Here is a 12,046-nt window from a genome sequence, read left to right as displayed (position 1 = left end):
AAACTTGGTGAAATTATTTCTGATTATGCTAGGATAAGAATACTGATATGGCCTATTCTGTTGAGCTGCATTTGGGGATCTCCATAACTATGCATTCAGCAGATGCGTACCTCTCCTATTTTCAGAATTTTTACAATTTAAAGTAAAATTAAAAAAATCAGGTATCATTACTTTTTTTCTCCTATGCCAATACACTCCAAATGAATCTCTCTTTTTGCCTAGGATGTTGGTTCTTTCTGTTGTGCTACTTCCAATAAACCCCAGCTGCCTTCCAGACTTTTGCACCCTAGGGATTCTGGCCATACTGAAATTAGTTTCAGCCATGCAGGGGTTTTCACAAAAATACTGGCTCCTCCTTCCCCTCTCAGTGACTTGTTTCTCTCCCTGTGCTGACGCAATTGCTTATGAGGCTAAACTATAGATTGGCTGAGGGAATTGATTTACATTTAGAAAAAAAAAAAAAAAATAGATGATGATAGTGCCTGATGATAGTGGAACTTTTCAAGTCAGTTTTGCCACTGAAGCCCTTTTATCATCAAACCACAGTCGTGAAAAGAACTGCGTCAAAGATTTTCAAATGCACACAGTAAGCCCAGAGGGCTTTAGGGAGGAAAAGAAACCAAACCTTTAGTTAAGTATTCCCAAAAGGCTGTTAAAAATGCCAGAAACATTGAACATAGAAGTTCTTACGTTAAGCCATTTTCTCTGTTTATTTAGAGTATCCAAAACTTGAAGTAGCCTAGAATAACAGATATGAACAGCAGCTTGAGAGAGTGACTGAGCCACTGTGACAAGAGCACACTGGATCTGTAACACAGTGTGCCTCTCAGCTCTGCTTAGAGATTGCACTCTGCTCCTCCCCTTTGAAGTCCATCTGAAATGGATTTTCAGAGGTAAAAGAAAAAGTGGTGACAAACAATTTCAATTTAGTTACTACTAGATGTGCTTTAACAATGAAAATGTCATAAATTGTGTTACATCTAGTAGAAGTAAACTTTTAATAGTGTACTAAAAAGAGAAATCAATCAGAGCACATATTACAATATAAAAAATATGGCAGAGGTGGATGTGAGGGCATGACCACTAACATTGTTTAGTTTTCAAGTTATAAATCAAATAGTTATAAAAATATATTTCTATTATATGTAGTCTGCAATATCATTAATACCAATAATTTATTTGTTGAAAAAGGAGTTAATATTTTGGTGTGGTCTCTATCATTCAAGCCAATGTGAATGCATCAGTTTTTAAAACTTCCAATCAAATCCCAGTACAAAGAAGTTGTTTTAAAAGTAGTATTGATACACTAGGAGATGAAAAGTGTTAGTCTTATTCGCAGAAGAATATTTTAAGTGCCTACGGTTCACATCCACATCGTACTTGATCCTTAAGTACTGAGTTCTCATTAGATAAAAAGTGTTATTTATTACAGTACTAGAAATGAGAAAGTTTGGATCAGACTGAACTATACTTTAAAATCAGCATCCTTAGAAATGGAATTAAACTAGGAAATTAAACTGGGATTAAAAAAAAAAATAAAAATAAAAAAGTTGCCCTTTGGAGGATATCTTAGACATCAAAATGAGTTATATAGTGCTGGTAGATAACTCTGGTAGAAGGTAAAGGTATTAGACTTTGTTTACAGAATTAGGACTTTTACATAATTTCTCTAAATTATGGCCAAAAAATGGGAAGGAAAAAAAAAAGAGAGAGAGAGAGAATACTCTTCACTGCTGAGACTAACGTTATTTTTCTTTGTCAAAAGAGCTCATCATTCTCGATTTAATTTAGTCTTGAAATTGTAAACATTTTACTATCTATTGCAATTCAGTTGCCAGGGTTAGAATTAATAGCCTATGGAAACCTTTATTTAAACATGCAGGTCATGAGTTGTTTTTACTTCGTACTGCCCTAATCCTATATTTCAGAAGCTTGGAACAATAATTTCTGAAAGATGTCAAGGAAGGATTTTTACTTGGTGCATTACTTTATATATTTTTATTTTTATTTTTATTTTTATTTTTATTTTTATTTTTTGTCTCACTGCTCCATTAAGTACTGAAAATCAGTCACAGCAAGAGACAGCTATCGGTGAGATTGTCTCCTGCACTCTTAAAATTTCTCTCCATACTAATCTGTATGTCAGGTAATGCGGTTACACAGCCCTTTTTACACTTCCATCTACCTGCTTCTGCTTAAACTTAACACATGACATCAGAAGCCAAGTGTTAAGCAAATATATATTAAAATATCACAATATGAAGGATTTGAGCCTACAGTGCTTAATGGGGATGTATAGTTCATTACACTTGTAAATCAGGAGAGGCTATTGTAGGCATCCAGACCTGTCTGCTTTCCTCCATTGTAGCTAGAGAAGTTATTTTAGATTTTATGACCTAAATTTCTATTTAGTCAACACTAAATTATCTGTCTGATAAAACACAAACATGCTTTAGTTAATAGTGTCAGGCTCCATATAACATTTGAAGAGTTTAGTTATTGGAAAGGCAAGTTATTTTCATTTTATAGCCATTTCACTGGATATAGTCACCTAGATATAATTGGAATCCTGGCACTTTACATTTTACAGTTGTTTTTAATACCCATTGATATAAGGTGTAAATGATATTGGTGTATGTCATGACTGGAGAATCACAAAATCACAGAATGGTTGACGTTGAAAGAGACCTCTGGAGGTCATCTGGTCCAATTCGTCTGCTCAGGAAGGGCTACCTTAGCCACTTGCCCAGAGTATCTCCAAAGAGGGAGACTCTCCCTGGGATAATCTCCCTGGGCAAACTGTGCCAGTGCTCAGTTACACTCACAGCCAAGTGTTTCCTGATGTTCAGACAAGCCTTTCTGCGTTCCAGTTTGTGCCCACCACCAAGAAGAGCCTGACTTTATTCTCTTTACACTCCCCATTCAGGTATTTACAGACATGGATAAGATGCCCCTGAGCCTCATCTTCTCCATGCTAAGCAATCCCAGTTCTCTCAGCCTTTCCTCAAACAAGAGATGTCCCAGTCTTAATCACTTTAGTAACCATTCACTGGACTCTCTTGTAGCACTCTCTCTCTTACAGCCAGAGGCCAGAACTGGACAGAGTAAATCAGAACACTTTCAACAAGTTATATACTACAAGTAAAATGTTTAAATTGCAATAAAAATCAATAATATATATACATATATATATTTAAAAGTAAAGCACAAGGTTTTGAAAATATTATAGCCAATGGGGGAAAGGGAGGATAACATGAATAAGAAACAAAACTGAAGTGAATAAAAAATTTTCATCCCAGCTCTTGATTTAAACATAGTCTTTTATGCAGTTTGGCTAGATTGTTTGCGAAGTTATGAAATAGAATTCATGTGGTTTTTTTTGTTTGTTTGTTTGTTTTTTTCATGATGCAGAAGTTACAGAGAACTTGAAAAGTTTTTTTTTTTTTTTTTTTGGAAGTTCACTTCATGGCAAATTTTGAAATCTTTCTTAGCCTTCATTTAAGAAAACCAACGTGCAAGACATTTCCTAAAAGTTACTATTCCAATTTTATTTTGTTTCCTTTTGCAACACATTGCAAGTTTGATGCATTGTTTTAGCACTTCTATATGCTGGACAGTGTTCTGAGTCCAAATTATCTTTCACAGTCTTTTACTTGAAGAGTATGTAAACTGCACATTTATATATGTAAAGCACTATGTATTTTATTACTTTGCAAATGTAATTATTATAAGTAAAGCTGTGTCTACGTATACATACACATTCTTCAAGAATCAAAGACAATATGCATTTTTCCTCTACATGCACCTTTTTGTACAGGTACAAAATATAATAAAAATTATGATATTGCTGGTTACTGCCATTACTCTCTTGGCTATCAATCCAAATTCCCTGTAAAGTGAGCAGACTCAACTGTAATAAAAATCAATTAGATATTGGGAATGAATGAAATGAAGGAAAGCAACACTCAGTTGAATCAGCTTCAGTTTGTTACCCCGGAGGTGGCACAAGTTGATATAATTTTAAATGTGATTCATGCTGTTTAGACAGATGATATAAATATCTCAGGAAGACAGAGATAAATTAGTTTTATCAATCAAAACAGTCTAGAGTCAAGGTTTCTGTTAATAATTCAATGGTTCCATGAAAGATTCCTTACTTATTTTTAACCAAATGGTTTCTCATTTTTTGAAGAACAAAAATAATCAACTATTAAGTAGGAAGATCTTTTAATAGGCAGAGTGAGTATTCTTTGGCTTCTCCAGAAGAATGCTTTTCAGTAGCTTACTTTCCCAGCATAGAATTTTGTGCAGATATTCCACATAAACAAAATCATGAGATATGAACAATTCCTTTCCATGAAATAACTTGCAGAGAAGGAAAAGAAGAAAAAAAGAAAAAAAAAGAAAAAAAAGAAAAAAAAAAAACACACACACACAAGAAAGCTTAATATATTCAGCTATGTAGACACTAAAACTTGTAGACACTAAAAACTACATTCCTGTGGGAAAAAAAGATTACAAACCCAGCAGGTTCACATTTGCATTACTATACTCAAGAGCTGAAATAACCAAGTTAAATAAACCCCGTTTCCTGCATCTGAGCTGATTTGGTGTGTGCTCTGGGTTCCCTGAGGAATGGCAGCTCGGCCAGTGCCAGCTGGCCCAGATACCCTTCACTGGCTCCTTCCACCGTCTGTGGCTACACATAACCTTTTGTCTTCATGAGCCCAAAGAAGGCTGATACAAATTGGACTAAAGTAGAATTCCTGAGATTAAACATTGAGATAAAATGAAGCAGTTGATCCATGAGATTAAACAGTTGATATTTGGCTTCAAACCCTCAAAAAAAAAAAAAAAAATATATATATATATATATATATATATATATATATATAACATGTATTTATCTATTTATATATATGTATATATAGATGCTATTGTGCTTCTTTAAAAAATAAAAATAAAAAAAAAAATTGACAATTGTGCCTCCAAAGGCCTGCTCAGCAGCTACTTGACTTAAACCAAACCATCAAAGGACTTCTAGACTCCCACGTGCATGAAAAAGGAACCTGTGAGCGTTTCCACAGTTCCACCTGTTCATATGCCTGCCAGCAAGTTCGGAAAGCTTAGAGGCCATGTTTCCACCAGAGCTCTCAAGTTTTCCAGCTGTAGATCTTTCTCCCAAAAGAGAGAGAAAGGACCACTGATGTTCCAGCCTCAGAGATCTGCTTCCCACCCCAAAATCACTTGAAGCATTAAGATTATACTCTGATCAAACATCAGTGACCATGCATAACTCTCCCAGCAATGTTTTTATCACCTTCAGCAGTTTTACTGGGCTCCTCAGTAAAGCTGCTCAGGGATCCCCTCAGGTCCCTGGGGACACCACAAGTCCTTCCTGTTCATGCCCAACACACAAGGTGCTTCCTACATATACCCTGTTTCTGCCACAGGAGCCCATTTCAGTCCCCAGGGCTGTCAGCCCCTGCCCCAGTGATGCCACAGCAAAGCCAGTCACCAGCTTCTCACAGCCCTGCACTGCCCAGCCATGGGTCCAGCTGAGCTGTACCCACCAACAGGCCCACATCTTGGCTGGGCTTTAGCCTGTCCCTGTCCCCAGGGAGGCAGTGATGCCCAGAGCTGCCCTTCTCCTGGTGGTGGGACAGGCCTGGCCAGCACAGCACCACAACAGTACCTCGCCTCACACAGGGCTAGCTGTTGGGTTATCAAAGGAGAGGCATTGACTGAAATTAGTATTTGGTTTTCTCTGATATCAAGCATAGTTGTTTACAGCTAATACTTGGGGGAAAACAGCAATTTTGGCAATAAACTTCATGTCAAATTGAAATGGCCAAGGTTCCCCTTCTGTTCCCATAACTTGTGTTGGGAAATTGAAGGTGGTGAAGCCTTAGCAGGCGGCTGCCATCAGCCTTTCAGTCTTCTCGTATCCTGCCCCATATATTTGGGTCAGTGGAGGAGAACCACTGGCTGACCAGGTAAGTCATTCTTCATGGGTTGCTCTTTATTTGCAGAATGATATTTATTCCCTCAGATAATTTATAATTGAATGATAGGAGCACTGCAAAACATTCAAATCCTGCTGGCCTTTCTCAGCTATCTGAAGCAGAGGAGTTGTTTACAGAATGAGTTTAGTGATTTTATTACAATTTAATGCTACACATAACAATAAAAACATATCAAGCGGAAGGCTTTCCTGGTTCTCCAGTCTGTACGAGAGAGAAGGAAGGACTCCTGCAGTGTGCTGAGTTGCTGTCGACAACAGAGATGCAGAAACTGAGAACAGCCTGTTGAAAAAATCAGCTATGTAGCATCAGTGACCACTTACTGCAGTAAAGTCAAGGTTTCTAAACTGGAGGTACGAGAAGATTTTCTCAAAAGGGCTGCTTTTAGTTCATCAGTGGGTACCTGAAGGAAAAGTAGCATTAATGTGAAGTTTGTAGCTCACCTTTAAGAATTTAATTACTAAACCAAGGAGTTAATAAAGGACTATATGGCTAAAATATGTACAGTTAAGTACAAACTGATTTTAAAAGTAACTAGCCTATCTAATCACTCAATTTATCTTTTTTTTTCAGACTTTTTTTTTTAGGGGTAAGGTTATGGTATTCATACTGCATATTCAAGATGAATTCAGCTAGTACTGAAGACTAGCACAGGTCAACACCACAAACTTTGCTTAAGGAATGGGTGAGTTGCCTGTAGTACTGTTTGATTTGCTATGTAAGAAGTGTGGCCAGGCCACATTCAATGTCTGGAGAGGGTGCCACCTGCATGTCCTTGCTTTTATCTTAAAAAATATATCGTATTGTCATATCAATGTCCTTTTGCTTGACAGCAAAAATGACCCATGATGTTTACCTTTAAAATAATCCTGTAAGAGGTCTAAAGGCCATAATGTTGGTGAACCTCAACACAGACAGAATCCATGCTGCCTACTGTGCCCTGATTAGAGGTCTAGTTGATGCTGCACAGCTTGGGGCTTCTAGCATCTGAAGGAGCTTAAGATTATTTGTGCTATACCCTTTTCCCTCTTGTGTTATCTCTAATAAAAGGTATTTTAACAAATATCTTACAGAGTGCCTTTCTTACTGTGATCCATAACAAATACTAGCACAGGTGTTAAAATTCTCCCTAGAATTCCCCTAAAATAATTAAAAAAAAAAAAAAAAACAGATCTACAGTTTGCTGGCTAGCAGCTTGTTAAACAAGCTGGCAATAAACACACCAGTTACATAAATATTCCATAAAACATGTCAGCTGGGTAAGACAATTCCACAGAGTACAAGAATGAGCCTTAGATATTAGTCAGAGTGTGGTAAACCTACTGCTGAAAAGGTCAAAATGACAAACCTGGCATGATCTGTATATGAGCTGCATACAGGAGAACCTACACTTAATTCAAGCCAACTCACTGCACAAAGCATATTCAATGATTGTATAGTCACCATCGAGTCAGGAACTAACAAATTTATGCTACATCTCCTTTGCATGGTGAACTGGTAGGGAGAATAGAGGACACATAGTCATACAACAAATACAGGCTTTCGACAATGACTATGCATAAGTGAAATTTAGCAGTATCACAGAGAGTTATCATTACTCAGTAACTGTTTTTGAGTAATGACTGACTGGACATTCAAGGACTTTTTTCAAACCAATGATCTCCTGGAAGATATACTTTCATTTTTAAAGCAAATATATTTAATGTTTTCTAACAATAATAGAATAAATGTTAATATTTGCTATTGAAGTTGTGTATGTGCCTTGCAAAACATCATTTTTCCAAAACTCTTCATGATAAGCATATTAGTGAATTGGAATGGATATTAATTTTATTTAATGATGTTTTTACATATGTAGCAAATTACAGGATATACTTGTACATTCTTCCTACAGCTTTTGTTGAAAAGCTTAGTTTAAAATAAATTCTTTGTGGACATGCTTCACACAGCAGCATCTCAACAAGAAAGCATAAACGAAGTTAATGAGTTCCTCAGATTTAAATCAAAACATATTTTTCAGTCTTTTGGTTAAACCGGAAAGTTCTCTAGTAATTTATGAATCCCTAAACTGAAATCATAAAGATCATTAACTGACTCCTTTAGACTTGTGTCTGGCTTCTCCCTCTACAAAACAATGCAGATTCACACTTGACATAGAAAATACAAATAGGAAACAACAGTTCAATATCCTGTCACAGCATAGATTTAAATTGTGAAATACCAGCTATTAATCCTTGAAACTGAGTCACTAACCTCTTTAAAACTTTTGTTAGCACATGGGGAGAATTCATGATGGAAGGAAGAGGTGTATAAAACTGCATTATTCATGCATGTACTAGCTTGCAGTAATATTGGAAACAATCAAAAAAAAACACCTGAGCATTGCACATAATTTCAATAGTCCATTACTGGGGTGAAACAACAACAACAACAACACACATAGGTACATTAAAATCTCATTTTAGAAAGTTTTGGAAATATCAGAGCACCTAACAGGGGCACAGACCAGCATTCCAGTGAAGAGCATGGGTCAAACGAAATAGAATTCTGAGCACATTAAGAAATGCCCACCTTTATCCACTCTTTTCAGTACTGCCAAATGTTAAAATTGCTTCACATTATTTATTTTGGATATACTCTTCTTTCACTCTACTGCTAGGTATTAGGTTTTGCTTCCCTTGCATTTTGAACATTAATCATCTTTTAATAGAGTTTATTTTTCCCCTATGTTTTTAAAAAAGACAAATATCCGAGAACTTTTAACCTGCTCAGAGACCATGGGATTCTTTTACATTAGAAAATTCTGAAGTTCAGCAAAATAAGACTGATCCTATTTCCTAGAACATGCCTTCAGTTGAAAGTTTGTTCCTACCGTCTAGCCAAACCACCTGCACCACCTCCTGTTGTTATCACAGTCTCCAAAGTACAGACTTGCCAATTTGGCAAGTTGGTCACTGGCTCCTTGATGAAACTAAAATAGACATGACTTTCAAAAAATGCTGTATAGTATTTGGGAAATTTTACCCCTAACCCAACAGAGACAAAAGATTAAAATATTTTGCAGTTGTAGTCAATTTTTTAAAAAGGCCAAGTCTGGATCGGTAGCATCCTGACTTCTAAGAATGTTCTAAATCCAATAACTTGATTTGACCAGGAGGGCACAGCAAATGGAGTAATGGGAGGATCAGTAAAGAGAAGGTAGCAGAAATAAGGTTTTCAAAACAGAATTCTTTAACAAATCCTTGCACTTTCTTTGCAAATAGGAAGAATAGCAGAGAGAAGGAGGGGAGGTGATTAAAAAATAAAATTTGACCTTTTTTCCAGTTGTTTATTTGGAGAGGACTATGAAAACACTTTAGATTAGTCTGGGATCTGGGTATTGTTAATTCTTACACGGCCCTTCAATTCCTCCCATGGAAAAGAATTCACAAGAGTCCCTTAGCAAAGCTGAACCTGCATCACCCTAAGCTTGTCTAAATTCAAAGGGAGAGATAGAGGTGGCTCCAATAAGGGGTTAGATTTGATTCACATCTTAAGTAGGCCTGCTTATTTTCTGTGGAAGTCTGTCCTGTTAACCATAACAGGATGTACGTTATTTTTGCTTTCAGATCCCTAGACATCTTGTAGCAAACATGACACTTTTCAAGAAAATTCATCTATTTTGTCAAATATATGTTAGAACCTGCTTTCTTCAGTTGCCTTTTGTGAAAACTTTACACATAGTACAAGTCCCCTTGCACATTTGCACAACACAATCTGCAAACCTATGTAAGCATTTCAGCAAGGTTATTGGGTTCCTAACATAAGTGCCTCAGGTTTGGCACTAAAATTGTGAAGGAACTTTCAAACATTTCAACTTTGCTCAGAACTTTCTTTAAAAGGCAACGTCAGAGAAGATAGGGAGAGGAAAACTAATACACTTCTTTTGCAGAGGGGGCACTACTGTATTATTTAGTCTTTACGTCAGGTAACTTAACGAAGAGAATAATGAAAAACTACTTGTCCAGAGACACAGGGAGAAAATAGCTGGCAGGTGGGAATGGGGCTCCAACAGCTATAGTACGTACAGATTACCATCCTTTTAAACAAAGAGTAATCAGCACAGTATTATACATTTTTAAAATACCAGAGACTGCAATTCATGGCAAACTGACATTAATTCTATTTTTATTCCTTGGTTTGAAATAAATCAGAGAAATCTCTTAAACTAGATTCATAATGGGGAAAAGGTGAACAGATTGCTTTATTTCTTCCTAAAACATTATGTTTCAGATTCCTAGTGTAAAAAACTATTCCTAGGTGTGGGTGGTATAATTGAACTAATCAGCCCCTTTATGTTGTTATTCTCCTTGATGCACATTTAAGTTTAGAGCTAATAAGTAGTGAATTTAGCAAAAAATCCAAACAATTGAATGACATTTTCCATTCCTGAGAAAGTACGAAGCATTGGGAAAAGTATATTTCAAAGTTCTAAAGTAATTTTAGGTGAGTCCTGAATTCTTTCAATTTCAGATGCTTACATAGTTCAATTATCATATCATCTTAGCATATCATTATGTTCTACCAGGTGTTTGTGTGGCCACTTACATTCACAGTACCTCAAAATTGTGGGGGGAGAAAATTACCCATGCTTTACAAATTGGGAATTAAATGTGGTGGAAAACATACAACTGTGTTTAGCTAATGTGCTGAAGGTATCCATATGGCAGAATGAGACAAGCTTTGTCTCCACACTCAGTTTGTGTCAATCAGTGGTCTTCTCCCTACACCTTGCACTGTGCATTTTCTTTCTTCTTAGAGATCATACAGAATGCATCCTGAGAGGAGAGAAGTAAATAGAAGAGTATGTCCTTCTGAAGTCAAAGACAACGTTCACATTGATTTAAATTTGTCAGGTTTCATTCTCAAGTCTAATCACAGAATCACAGAACTGTAGGGGTTGTAAGGGACCTCTAAAGATCATTCTGCTCAAGACATGCAAGTCCTCTCATCAAAAGAAATTATCAAGGGATCTTCAAAACCTCAGTGGTTTTCCTTGAGAAAGGAAGGCTATTCTCACAAAGGATGTAACTGTTATTAAGAAATATTTTGCATACACAGACAAAAAGACAGATTCTCTGTCAACTTTGGGAAGAGAAGATTACAAACAACTTTGGAGGAAATAGATGGGAAAGGAAGAGCAAAAATCTCTCTCTCAAATTAGAGATTCAGTAAACAAGACTCCTATTGTTCCTCTAAATCTGAGATGAAGATGATGAATATTTTAAAGACAATAGAAAAAAGGAGTCAAACCATTAGTTACAGCACAAACTGTAACCACAAGTTACAGAAAGACCCTGGCCAGTCAGGGAATTAAATGGTTATTAATAGAGTTTTAAAGAGAAGACAAAAAGAAACTAACTCAAAACAAGAACACAATGGAGTCACAGAAAATAAAATTGCTAAAATAGTACTTTGAAAGACAAAACCAGTTCTCAGTTCCCTTGTTCCACTTTTTGGTAGCATAGCTTTATTTCACTAAGTTTTTCAAATGTTTAACCCTGGCATTTTTCGTACTCTGTGGAAAATCACTTATCACAGAAATTAATAATGTCTGCTTATTATGGATATATTACTTGTTCTAGGAGGTAGATCAATTTGAAAGATAGATTAGACAAGGTCAACAAATTCATGTCAATATTCTGAAACTTATGAATATAGATAAGTGTAAGACCAACAAGGATGACACAGACCAACAAAAGTGAATGACAGATCAACACAACTATTTTGCAGAGGGTACTTGAAATACTAAAAGCTGAAAAGATCATATTTTTACTTAAGAATTTGATAACATCAGCCAATATCCCCCATAGAGAATAATAATAACAACAATAATAATACATCATGTATTAAGAAAAGAAAAGGCTGAAAAAGCTGGGGAAATAAAGTCAGAGCTGTTTTAAGTGCATAAGGATTATGGCTGCAGAAGTAGGCAGGGAGCAGAATAAAATACAGTGTGCATAGTGAACCTGGGAGCAAAGAAA

At 36.2% G+C, this 12,046-nt stretch overlaps 1 protein-coding gene across 2 annotated transcripts in view; it reads right to left on the bottom strand.

Moving 5' to 3' along the window:
* ITGBL1 (integrin subunit beta like 1) overlaps positions 1–12,046 on the bottom strand; it is a 145,875-nt gene that overhangs the window by 91,990 nt on the left and 41,839 nt on the right. The gene's annotated exons all lie outside the window — the stretch shown is intronic.

Source organism: Anas acuta, chromosome 1 (genome assembly GCF_963932015.1).
Source record: "Anas acuta chromosome 1, bAnaAcu1.1, whole genome shotgun sequence".
Lineage (NCBI taxonomy): Eukaryota > Metazoa > Chordata > Aves > Anseriformes > Anatidae > Anas > Anas acuta.
The sequence above is the reverse complement of the archived record's forward strand: the minus strand, read 5'-3'. Positions and strand labels throughout refer to the sequence as shown.